The following is a 12,753-nucleotide window of genomic DNA, read 5'->3' as shown; positions in this document are numbered from 1 at the left end:
ATAGAGCTTGGGCTGTCCTTCAGTGTGGGCTGCCGTGCTCCAGTAGAAGGGTTTCTGTCTACCAAGGGTGTCTGGCACTCTGGATGCTCATCTCCAATACCCACAAGGGTCTCACTAAATAACCTCCTGCATTACCCTCTAACACAGCAGATGTAAAGAATTTACTGGCTGCAGGAGAGGTTCTGATGTTCCTGTACACGTCAGTAAAAGCTGTGCTGACCATGAGCAAGTCCTGAGTGCACTGTATACATCTTTGCTGTACTGCTTTTTCCAAGTTGACAGTGTCAGAACTCAGAGCTGGCTTTGACTATTCATTGGATAGCTTCTTGTAGTTCCAGATAACCTTTTTTCCTCTCAACTCTCCCTGTTACTTTAAAGGCAGCTATAGTGTCAAAAAATGTATGTAGACAGTGTAAGACAGTTACACAGTATTGGTAATTACTTGAGTAGTAATCTAGTATCAGCAGAAAAAAGCCATTCAAAATTTGTGATGAGGCTTTTGATAGTGCATTGAAGTGCAGGGACTTCATAATTAAAATAGAAACTTAAGTGATGTGGTAAATTCACTCAACCAGTCATACCATTACAGCTTGAGGTTTGCAGTGTAACCTTGGTTAATGGCTGTTCTACAGAGGATCAGACATTCGGTCTCATTTCTTTAGAGCAACTTCATTGTTGGCCTGGCTTATCCAGAAATTCCCTCTTACATTTTGACTTCTTTTATATTCTCTTTTGCCCTGGAATGCTTCTGTGACCCCTGAAACTTGTGTTACTTAGGGATTTGGGATTAAGCTGGATGCCCAAAGCTCTTATCTGTTGAATCCTACAAGAAGTTGAATTTGTGGTTTTGCAGTAACAAAACTTTAGCCCTATTGCAACAAAATATTCACTGCTAAGATTTTACTCATTTCACTGTTCCAATCTGGGAGAAAAAACTATTTCAGAACCATCTAGATATGAAAACAATAGTTGTAGAGAAAGCTACCATTTCCCCAAAACAACAAGGGTTTGCCTAGTACTGGAACTGACATAGGCAATCTGAAAATTGTATTTGCTATTGGTAAATATCTTATGTAACTTGCTTTAAAAAAAAAAAAAAAAAAGCCACATTTGGTGATATTGGCCTTCACAGAATTCTAACACTTAGCTACTCTTTTTCCATTTCTGCTGTTGATGTTTAGAAAGGATGACGAGCATTTGAGTCTTCAGAGGCTTTTACGCTTTATCTCCATTCCTTTGGAAACGTCATTCACTCTAGCTGCATGCCTAGGATCCAAGCAACTTCATACTTTCCAATTCTTTAACTGCTTACAGAAACAAAACAGAGCTGCGTGACAAGGCAAACGTCCCTCAAGAAAAGAATTCACAAGGTTTCAGGAGGTCAAGCTCAGGGTGACAGCACATCACTGCTCTTTCAAATTTTACAGCAGCAAGTACTTGCTATCAAATCAAATTCCCTAATACAGGAAAGAACATAGAGAGCATGCACGCTTGTTGTACTTATTACACGTTTCTAGATTCATAAAGCGGTGTCTTGTTTCAAGGCATATTGCCACTACTACTCAGTAAGAAACTGTCACGTGAGTTTAGACCCAGTTACAACGTTATTCACTACGCAGGTATTCTTGCACATCTTATCCAACAGCATCAGAAAAGGAAGAGCAAAACGGTGACATAAATGGTGTTCGTGTTCAAGGCTGAAGAGTATTTTGACCACATATTTTCAAGCAAAATTACTTGTAACTTGTTCAAAGTGGCTGAGAATTTTGTCTCACTTCAAAAGAAATGTGGGCAGTTGCTTTTAGTCTGGAGCCTGTTGGTTTTCTTACTTGTCTTACAGATTATTTTTTTTATGTTGAAAAGTCAACTCACAATGACTTCTGCACAGAGCTCTTTTCTTGGGAACATGCCTTTTGCAGATTAAGGTGTGCTATGTATGCTGTTCATATCCATCCCCAATTCAGGGCATTTCCTGCTTCCCTCTGCTACCTAGGGAGAAGACAGTTCTAAAAAAGCTGTAACAGGATGTGTTCACAGCTGCTTTGTGGAGCATCTTTTCTCCCCGTGAGCCAGGAGTAACTGATCCAGTAAACGGATCTACTTCACCCTCAGTAAGTTTGCAGATGACACCAAGTTGGGTGGGAGTGTTGATCTGCTCGAGGGTAGGGAGGCTCTGCAGAGAGAGCTGGACAGGCTGGAGCGATGGGCTGAAGCCAGCTGGAGAAGTTTAAATAAGTCCAAAAATGCCGGGTGCTGCACTTGGGCCACAACAACCCCCAGCAGCACTACAGGCTTGGGGAGGAGTGGCTGGAGAGCTGCTAGTCAGAGAGGGACCTGGGGGCGTGGATTGACAGCCGGCTGAACATGAGCCAGCAGTGTGCCCAGGTGGCCAAGAAGGCCAATGGCATCCTGGCTTGTATCAGCAATAGGGTGGCCAGCAGGGACAGGCAAGTGATCTTACCCCTGTACTCAGCACTGGTGAGGCCGCCCCTCGATGACTGGGTTCACTTTTGGGCCCCTCACTACAAAAAGGACATTGAATGACTCGAGTGTGTCCAGAGAAGGGCAACGAAGCTGGTGCAGGGTCTGGAGCACAGGTCTGATGGGGAGCGGCTGAGGGAACTGGGGGGGTTTAGTCTGGAGAAGAGGAGGCTGAGGGGAGACCTCATCGCCCTCTACAACTCCCTGAAAGGAGGGTGCAGAGAGGGGGGATGAGTCTCTTGAACCAAGGAACAAGCGCCAGGACAAGAGGGAATGGCCTCAAGCTGCACCAGGGCAGGGTTAGACTGGCTCTTAGGAAGTATTTCTTTGCAGAAGGGGTTGTTGGGCGTTGGAATGGGCTGCCCAGGGCAGGGGGGGAGTCCCCACCCCTGGAGGGGTTGAAGAGTTGGGTTGACCCAGTGCTGAGGGATGTGGTGGAGTTGGGAACAGTCAGTGTGAGGTTCATGGTTGGACTGGAGGAGCTTCAAGGTCTTTTCCAACCGAGATGATTCTGGAATTTCTGAGAGGAGAAATCCAAGTGGCCAACTCTAGCCTCAAAACCAAGATGATCTTTGGTGATCAGATGCTAAGCCCTCTGAGCCCAGGCCCCGCTGCCGGCCCGGGTATTCCTCTCCACTTCAGCCAGCGCCTGCCCTCATCCAGGAGCCAACACCAGTTTCCCACTAGATGGAGAGCGAAGCACATGTAACCAATCTAGAGGCCTGGGCTCTTGTGGAAGACTTACCAGTACATTCCCAGTTCTATTTTGTGATTGAATGTGTTCACCTGTAGCGTGCACAGAAGAACAAATTAATCAGCCACTGAGGTTTTTAGATTTCTGAGCCTTTGCCTGCACTCAAACCATGTTACAAAACTTGCTTACCATGTGCATGGCTTAGGTTGTACTTCTGTACTGCAACTAAAGCATCTCTTGGTACCTGAAAGTTTTCTCTCCACCAGAGGAAAAAAATTACAATAGGACTTAACTCAGACTAAGGGAGTAAACACTACCACTAGGCTTTGCAGACTGATTGAAAACAATATATAATATGTTTTTAAGTTCAGCGTGGGACTGAACTTGGGATTCATGACATCTTGGTGGTTTTACAATTTTTTTCAATAGTTAGTACCCTGATTTTCTAGTATCTAGTAAAAAGGACTTCTATGAAGAAACCTGGAAACAGTGTAAGTCATTGTTAGGGAGACAACACCCGTGCAAAATCCTCTCCATTTTTTTTAAAGCTTGGAGATTTTGCTTTACACAGGATAAATGACTTCTATGTGAAATTATGTTTTTATTCTTTGCAGTAGTTACTACTCAAACTTCGTTATTCATTACAAAACAATCTAAAAGCAAAGTAAAACAATTTATCTGACTAAGAATATTAGACTAAAAAATAAGTAGTCAGCCTTGATTGATTCTTAATAAGTGTACAGCATTCATTTTATTAGGACAGCATAAACTTGAAATTATGATTGTTTATTAAATAAAAACAAAACCGGGACACTTCCAGAAAACAGCTTGTATGTTTGGTTTTTTTACCACAGTGCTAAAAACCAACCTGGACAGCTAATCTAATAGTAAGGCGCTCTGTGCTGTTTTGCTAAAAAGTTTTTACTGCCTGAGTAACTAGGCATATTCCTGTCACACTTAAAATATTTTATTCAATAGAAAAATAAAAAGATATATTCAAGTAGCCTAGAGTTTCACTGCCAGCTGTGAATGTTTTTTTGTTACTTCAAATCTTCTTAACAATCTCAGACACCTAATATAAAATCCAAAACATATAAACTGAGAAACAAAGTTGAGTATTTACCTAGAACATGCTACTTTTATGTGCTGCATACTAATAAAACAACAATATTCATATTTACATTCTTTCTCCCTGTTCTACTATTTATAAATCTAAATCAAATATCTGTAAATGAATTCTTCCTCTTATAACAAGATTGAGTTTTTATCCACTGTATCAAAAAAACCCAACCTCACACATCGTAACAACCTTAGCAATAGTTGACTACTTGAATAAACTGTAGCTTTGTTCAAATTTTATCATAGGTTAAACTATAACAACATATCACTCACCTCTTTAAAACCTGTAAAATCATAACATGACCTAAGCATTTGCTTTTCAAACAACTTATTTGGGTCTTTCTCCATCTGCTTTTAACTGAAGTGCTCCTCCTGTTAATCAGCGCCTTGGCTTTGGGCCAAATTTCTCTTAAGTTTATGTAAGTTTGCAGCGTAGGCTAGGTAGAGTTTTTCTTAGATTGGTTAGTATATTGTTCTTTTTTCTGTTTTAGAAAGAGGATAACTGGTATTTTTTGAAGTATTTTTTCGTTGTTTTTTTAGGGTTTTCTATGTCACCTTAAGCTACTTAGTCATTTTTCCTAAAACTCTAGGAAGAAGATTTTTTTCCTAGTTCTCTCTGTACATTGTTTCTTATATTGCTAAGTGCTGGATTTTTTAAGAGAGGGGAACTTCTGAGTCTGGAGCGTTTTATGGTGGAGCTTCAATGTAGAGTAGAGTGCTGAATAGCTTTAGGCTTGCTTTTAGTTACCAGCATCTTTATCAGTGCATTCATTCTGTTTGTGGGAGAACTGATAACATGTGACTGATGTATTTGTCCATGATAAGGGGAGGTCTGAAAGATGACTTTGCACATAGTGAGGGAAGGTCTAAGGTATTCAACCTATTTCACTCTTGTTTTTATTTAAGGAACAGTTTCTTTTATCAACTGTGCTGAGTTGATTCAAGCGCGTTTTAATTACATTGTTTGGCAGAAATGATGCAGTAAGCTGACTGACCACGTGTTGTCACAAGCTTGGTGGCTTCTGCTAAACTTTGATGTTAAAGAGCGAAGAAAGCTGTCCTTTTTTTTATATATGCAGCATTTGCTGTTTCTTGCTTTCATTAATGCAAAATTTGTTTAGTTTCATTTTTTTGTTAAATGGAAAGAGAAATTTTTTGCTCTAATATTACTACCATGGCACTCTCAATTCCCATTTTTCCAGGACAGCTAGTCTGCCAGTGTGTTTATTCTGGGCTAAATCAGAAGTGCTTCAGAATTTCCTTTTTGCTTGTTACCATGCTCTAAAGCAAGCAATTGATAAAATATTTTACAGCATAGCCTGTGTGGAATGTTTTTGGGAATGGTCGAGGAAAACCTGTCTTAACAGTTACCACATAACGTGGGGTGAGGCGTCGTGTGGTTATCAACAAAATGTTGGCTTTCAAACGTTGCTATCGTTGTTGCAACTTCTACACTTGAGGGTACATACATGCTTCCATTTTTGTCTGTATGGGACTTCAGAGAATGATATCGGGGTACCTGATCATTTCTGGATACAAAACACTACACTGCTGCTGTGATTTTCCTTTCAAAACATGCACTGCGGTTACACACCTGAGCACCATGAAAGCATCATGTCATGATTTGCAGTAGTTGTTACTGAGTGTTTTCAAAAGTGAGGAAGCATGAAGACTGCATTCTCCTGCACATTCTGCCTAGCTGGATCCCACTACATAGGGACAGTCCCAAGTTACTGCACGAACTATAAAATTAGAGGGAAATGGTAAGGTGTAGTATTCAGTAACTGTTTCATATGCTCAAAATCTGTTACCAGGTATAATTCTCTGCTCTGAAGAATGGGGGAGTAGTCACTTTCTATAGTTACTACTGCCTTGTGTAGCTATGCTGGGTATGGCATTTCATTGTGACTGCTCATAGCCTCCAGCATTGTAGGCAATAATACGACTAGGTTTTTGTTCTTTGAACTAGTGTATTAATTATCTGGAAACAGATAATTGTGGTTATGTATTTTTGCTTTACAATAATGGATAAAAGCAGGACCAACTGGCGTTTTTTTTCAAGTACTACAGTCTTTGTAAGATGTCTTGTCACTTGAATGTGCTCCAAATCTGTGCTGTTTCCTTTTTTGTCATCTCTTCTTCGAAACTGAAGTATATCCTAAGACAGAAGTCCCGTCAATCCCCCGGTGAGGTGCCAGGCCTCTTGTAAAGCCTATACTTGCAAAAGTATATACATTGAGTAGTCATAGAGACTCAGAATAAGATTTAGAAAAATGGTGGATTAAAAATGGAAAAAGGTAGTGCTTGTCTGTTCTCACCTGTGTTGTATTACTCTGTTCACATCCATTTTGCAGCACTGTGGGAACATAAAGCCCTGACATGGTGTGATACAGTTTTAGGTTTAAATGAAGACGAGTATAGAAATAAGAGGAGGCAACAACATTCAAGAGTATATTGTAGCGGGAGGCTGGATGCTGAAACACAATTCAAAGTCTTCCATATAAAGAAGATCTTAGAGCTCTTTTTCAAAGCTTGAGTTCAGATTTTTTCTGTGCTAAAAAGTTTAAAATCTTCAAAACCAAACATAGCCAAACTTGATCCTTTTTCATAAGTCTTGTTTTGTACAGAGAAAAGATGATTACAAAAACGTGTGTGTGTATAGAATAAAGAGTTACTGAATGTAACCCTTCACTAAACGCTTTTTTCCAAAATTTTAAGAACAGAAGTTATATATATAACTGAGCTGTAGCTTGATATAAGACTTGTGCTTAAAGCAGTGCTGAGAGATGGGGCTGGAAATCTAGCCCTACCTTTGTAAGCCTCCTTTACCAGCTGCTGACTAATAGCTTTGACCTATGGGGTTTTGCTAATGGAGCTCCATACCTGTTCCCCTAACTTGAGGGCATCTTCTCTGATCAGACCCTTTTTCCTTCCATGCAGAATAAAGATTAACAGACAGGAGAGGATTAGCAGAGAGGAGAAGATGATGACTTCCCTGAAGGCTCTGTGTAGGTAGAGGCTGGTTGGGAATTCAGGATGCACACCCAGCCAGTGGGGCTAATACAATATGCATGGCCTGAGAAGGTACGTTTGTACTGTAGGGGCAACTGAAGACCCAAAACAGGATCACAAAGACACTTGCTGGTCGGTGCAAAAGGTGCTACAACTTCTACAGCAAAAAACCTTGTTATCTATTCCAGGTTTGATTTGTTTTTTGTAAGTATTGTTTTTAGCTAAAATTTGGATCGTAAGTGATGTTTCGTTTCTCCTCTTTGTGGCATATGTGAAGAGCCAAGCGGAATTGATCACTGGGCTAGGAGCTGATATGAGTTTAGGGCTCATCAGCAGGCTTGCTATCCTGTTAGTAGTTCCAGGGAAAATATATCAAAAGTGAAATGAGATTCACTCAAAGTATTACAGGATAGGAATGTATTAGTGTAAGAATGGCTTAAAGGAAAACAGATGCTAGCAAACAAGCCACGTGGTGATTCTCGACTAGAAGCCCTAGGGTTGGAAAAAGTAACTGTGCAAGTGTAGTAGATTTGCAGGACAAGAGGTAGTGAACTTCACAGGAGTTTGTGATTTGCAAGTTAGCTGTTCAGAGCTGATAGAATAAGAGTTCGTGAACTGATCTCATTCTAGCTATTGATTAAGCCCTATCTGCTGAGGGCTTTTGTTAGAAACAGCCACAACTCAGCATTTCTATTTACAGTCTGCAAGTAAATAGGTAGTAGAATGATATTTGTGCATGCTGCATTACAGTGAGAACAGACAGATAAGGCAAGACATTCTGGATGGAGGGGAGTCATTAATGCAAAATAGACCTTGAAATGGCTGCATGCAAATTAGATATAGGTATGTTAGTATTTTATTGCTTTTTAACTTGCATATTGACACTGGCAAAACCATTAAGAGAAATAAGCCTGAAATGTCGATACACGTGTTTTAAAAGAGGTGTTAAAGCATTGGGGTAATACAGCAAAGCATTGTCAGACTGATTTTAAAAAAGGCAAATGCCATGCTGGAGGTTTTAATTATTTTTATTCTGTGGTGCTTGTATTTGAGGCAGAGCAGCATCAGAAATTTATGGTCAGACAACAAAGCAAGCAAGCCCATCAAGTAATATCTGCGTTGACTTCTGGGTCTGAGTGGAAGGTTACATTTCATTTTCCAATCAGGTAATCATACTTTATCTGAAAGTTTGAATTTAACTAATGATTACATGTTTAAATTCCTTGATCAAAAAGTGAGCTGCTAGAGTACATATTGCCACATGTGAAACACTTTTTTTTTTTTTTTTTCCTGTTGTTGTTTGCTATAGTAGAGTGAGGAAAATGTTTCCCACCTCTGGATAGCTTTATGCCCCGTGCTTGCTTAGAAGTGATCTTACAGTTTCTAGTTTTTCACTAGTTGAGGAAGTCTGTGGGCCTGGGCAAAAAGAGGTACCTGGCTTCTCAGTGGGGCTGTTGGTGTATGATTTTCTGTGGGAAGATGTGGACTATCCCAAATACATGGGGCATTGCAGGCAATGTGGAGGTTGGGCTTTCTGGAAAGAAGCTATTCTTGTGAAGAACAGACATAGTTTCAAGCACTGGCATTGCAAGGAGTTAAGCAGCCTTGGTGAACACAGGTCCCAGGTGATGCCCTGGGAGGGTTATGCTGTATTAAGCCACTGTCAAGTACAAATGAACAAACAGAAGCAATGTGGCACTTGCATTAGGTTCCAGGCTAAGGAGAGAAAATGAAAGGGGAGCCAGAATAAAGCTTGTGGTGTGCTTGTGCCAGAAGCTTGGCAAATAGAATCCTAGAATGGTTTGGTCTGGAAGGGACCATCTAGTTCCAACTCCCCTGCCATGGGCAGGGACACCTTCCACTAGCCCAGGTTGCCCAAAGCCCCGTCCAGCCTGGCCTTGAACCCTTCCAGGGAGGGGGCAGCCACAGCTTCTCTGCGCAACCTGTGCCAGGGCCTCACCACCCTCAGATTAAAAGATTTCTTCCTCATATCTAATCTAAATCTCCCCTCTTTCAGTTTAAAACTGTTCCCCCTCATCCTATCTCTACACCCCCTGATCAAGAGTCCCTCCCCATCTTTCCTGTAGCCCCTTTCAGTACTGGGAGGCTGCTCCAAGGTCTCCCCGGAGCCTTCTCTTCTCCAGCTGAACCCCCCCAACTCTCTCAGCCTGTCCTCACAGGGGACATGCTCCAGCGCCCCGATCATCTTTGTGGCCTCCTCTGGCCCCACTCGAGCAGGTCCATGTCCTTCTGATGTTGGTGCCCCCAGAGCTGGACACAGCACTTCAGAGAGGGTCTCACAGGAGCGAAGTGGAGGGGGAGAATTCTGTCCCTTGACCTGCTGGCCACACTTCTCTGGATGCAGCCCAGCACACGATTTGCTTTCTGGGCTGCGAGCGCACATTTCTGGCTCACAGTCAGTTTTCCATCCACCAACACCCCCCAAGTCCTTCTCCTTGGGGCTGCTCTCAATCCACTCCTTGCCCAGCCTGTATTTGTGCTTGGGATTGCCCCGACTCATGTGCAGGACCTTGCACTTGGCCTTGTTAAATTTCATGAGGTTTGCACAGGCCCACCTCTCAAACCTTCCATCCTCCAGCGGCAGTGGGATGTGTTCCTCTAGTTGGAGATGGGATCATCCCTGTTGTTTTCACTTTACTCCACTGATAGTTGGAGAGTGGTGTTAGCTAAATCTGTAGGAGTTTGGCCTCAGCAAATAATTAATTTCTTGCTGGGTGTATGGTCTCTTGGTTTCAAAGCCCTTTCAGGATGGCCAAGCCTTTGGCTGAAGCTGTAGGGCTGTCATCAAATGACTGGGCACCTCTGGACGTGCTTTCAGACACTAGCCGTGGCTAACCATGGAGTGCAGGTACCTTTGGGCGGGTTGGGCAATAGCTGAATGATGGCACTCAGGGTGTCAGTGGTTTCTGGCTGCTGACCTTGGATACCTGAAGAGGCAGAATAACTTGAAGAATTAAATGTGTCAGATGAGGAGACTCATGTAGCTATAGGAGCCTTTGAATCTTCTAATCACCTGGCTTTTTGGTTTTTTCATTTCCTGAGTTGCCTCTTGGAAGAGAATTATCAAAGATAGGTGAGAAGCTAATAATAATTGTGCCTTGCCTGCTAGTGAGGACTAGTGAGTGACACTGGCATCTTAGTGCGGATGAGTGACGGAGCTGGGTACTTGGGGAGAAGGAAAAGGCAGGTGGCTGATTTTTCAAATCAGTCTTCCCTACCTTGCATGTGTGGGGGCTGTTGCTAGCAGAATGGTGGGGTTGTTGGGAAATGCCTTCTGCTGTCAGCTAGAGCCTGTGGCATTGGGCTTACTCTTAACATAATTTACAGATAGTGATGCCGGTCATGAAACTGTGCAGCTGCTTTTTGAAATCCTGACAGTCTACGGCCTCCTGGCATGAATATGGATAGCCTTTGGGAGCCAGATTGGTAAAAGACCACTGAAAGAGAGAAATTGGATTATCACTTGTAATACTTCATCAGGCTGGACTCTTGTGTACTTCTCAATTAAAAAAAAGGTGACTGACAATTCAATTACATGTCCTGATGTGCAGATAGTCAATTTTATAGCTGATTGTTCCGCCTCTCTCTGCCCAAGGGCTGACCTGTTTTTACTCTGATCTTGCTTTTGATGCCTTGTGACCATTAATCTCTCGGAGACAATCTACTGCGTGGACCAGCCTGTGTTGAGGAATCCTACTGCAGCTCATGGGGCAGTCAGCTTGGAGCTGCTGCTGGTAGGAAGAGGTCTGGCAGAAAACTGTCTGGCTTGTGCTGAAGGGTTATTACGAGCCCACCACCTGTCCATCCTGTGCTCACACCAGGCATTGGGGATGTTTAGGTGTGTTTATGCATGCAGGTAACTGGGAGGAAAGTAAGGTCGTGGGCAGAATTGCATGAGATTAAAGAGAAAGTTGGGTTTGCTTTGCATATATACTGTATTTAATGGTTTTAGGTAAGGCTGTTGAGGACAGATTCTGTACTCTAGTGTGCACTGAGTAGATGGCTTGATTCCCACAGGTGGCAATTTCTGGGCTTTTCTTTCACTAATGTTGGTTTCTGATGACTTATTTTTGCTCAAATGTCTCTGTAGGAGACAGGTACCAGCCAGCTGCTACCTGTTCCTGAGGGTCTAAAACAATTATAATAGTTAAAGGAGAAGATGGTTAAAGATGTTCCATGTGCTGCTCCAAGCTAGTTATTTTGGTTTTGTTTTCCACACTTGTAGAGTTGGCAGCTGTCTTCTTCCTTTGTTGACATATTGCGGTTGCTTCTTGCCGCTATCAGCCTCAATTGTGGTATTACCTTGCATTACAATAGGAGAGAATCTATGCAAATGGTTGGCTCTTCTTTCTCACCAATACATAACAATCAATTCCTAAGCTGCTGGGGCAGCAGAACAAATGATTGCATTCTCACAAATTGAGATATATTCAGTTTTGGTGGGAAGCCCCTTGCACTTAGCTGCATTGATTTTCCTGAGAACACCACAAAGTTGACTTAGGATTTCTGCAAGGTAGATGCGGTACATGGGAAGGGAGCCTGTTGCCTCCCATTTTAAGGGCTTCAGAAATTAAACATTGATTCTGTCTCACAGCAAGTATAACTAGGTTGTAGTGGGTGTACGGGCCTTCTGTTAGCACCTGCACATCTCAGGCAGGTAACCAGTCTTACTGTTCTTCTACACTAAGCATGGACACTTCATGCAATTTGAAGTCAGTGTTGTTCAGTAAATTTAATACAAATCATAATTGCTTTCTGAGCAGTTGTTGCAGACTTTGCCCTTAAAGAAATGTATCTGGGGGAGCTGAAGAGTGACCCTCATCTTCTGACTGGAAGGTAATCTTTTAAGCTAATTCTTTGATATACAGAATCACAGAATCATCTAGGTTGGAAAGGACCTTGAAGATCATCTAGTCCAACCGTTAACCTAGCACTGACAGTTCCCAACTACACCAGATCCCTCAGCGCTATGTCGACCCTACTCTTAAACACCTCCAGGGATGGAGACTCCACCACCTCCCTGGGCACCCCATTCCAACGCCCAACAACCCCTTCTGCAAAGAAATACTTCCTAAGAGCCAGTCTAAACCTTCCCTGGCGCAGCTTGAGGCCATTCCCTCTTGTCCTGGCGCTTGTTCCTTGGTTCAAGAGACTCATCCCCCCTCTCTGCACCCTCCTTTCAGGGAGTTGTAGAGGGCGATGAGGTCTCCCCTCAGCCTCCTCTTCTCCAGACTAAACCCCCCCAGTTCCCTCAGCCGCTCCCCATCAGACCTGTGCTCCAGACCCTGCACCAGCTTCGTTGCCCTTCTCTGGACACTCTTGAGTCATTCCATGTGCTTTTTGTAGTGAGGGGCCCAAAACTGAAGCCAGTCATCAAGGGGCGGCCTCACCAGTGCTGAGTACAGGGGTAAGATCACTTCCCTGTA

Source organism: Strix aluco, chromosome 4 (genome assembly GCF_031877795.1).
Source record: "Strix aluco isolate bStrAlu1 chromosome 4, bStrAlu1.hap1, whole genome shotgun sequence".
NCBI lineage: Eukaryota > Metazoa > Chordata > Aves > Strigiformes > Strigidae > Strix > Strix aluco.
Note: the sequence above shows the minus strand (reverse complement) of the source record.